We start from the raw sequence: 776 nt of genomic DNA on the forward strand, positions 1-776 counted from the left end.
CTTGGTGGAGGGGTCCGAAATCAACCCTATCTCTTGTTTCCCCACACATACGGACTCTAAAAATAGCCTATACTTATGTATTTCGAAATTACATGGGCCTGGCCCAATAATAAGGTGACGCAGCACCTAAAATAGCCTCGGGACGAAATTTATGAAGTGGCATCTTGTATATTTCGTCCAAGGCTTCATGCACCCATTATGGTGGCTTCAAAGTCCTGAAATCATCACTTGTAACTCCGTTCTTGTTTTCCTTGCGCATGCCATCATCTCCATGCTTGTTCTTGCTCCAATGTTCATCCTTCTCCAAGCTAGGCCCTTCATTTGTAAGAAAAACAAATGTATCCAATTTAGGCAGCATCATATTCTCATGAACATTAGAATCATTACCAAGAAACGAAAGTACCTGGTAATTTAGTTGGCGTGCACGAGCTCTAGTAATTGGTCCAGTATGTATGGCAGTAGGGGCTGTGGGTGTAACAATTGTATTGATGTCCTCATCAGACGTCGCGCCTTAGCAATCGCTAAACCAACTCCGAGAGGTTATTGACCACGCCGGAGCACGATCAACCTGACCACGAGGGTCTGTTTCCTGCGAGCAAACGAAGAACAAGCAAGAAACTAAGATTGCAATCTGGATATTGCGAATATAAGATGAAAGCTTTATTGATCAAGGTGGGGTTCTGTGACGCCTTTGTCTGGTCGTTGAACACAAACGAAGTACGTGAAGTTGCAGCTATGGCGAACTTTTAATCTAAACAAAACCCAAAATCTAAACG

Source organism: Triticum aestivum, chromosome 4B (genome assembly GCF_018294505.1).
Source record: "Triticum aestivum cultivar Chinese Spring chromosome 4B, IWGSC CS RefSeq v2.1, whole genome shotgun sequence".
In the NCBI taxonomy this organism is placed as follows: Eukaryota; Viridiplantae; Streptophyta; class Magnoliopsida; order Poales; family Poaceae; genus Triticum; species Triticum aestivum.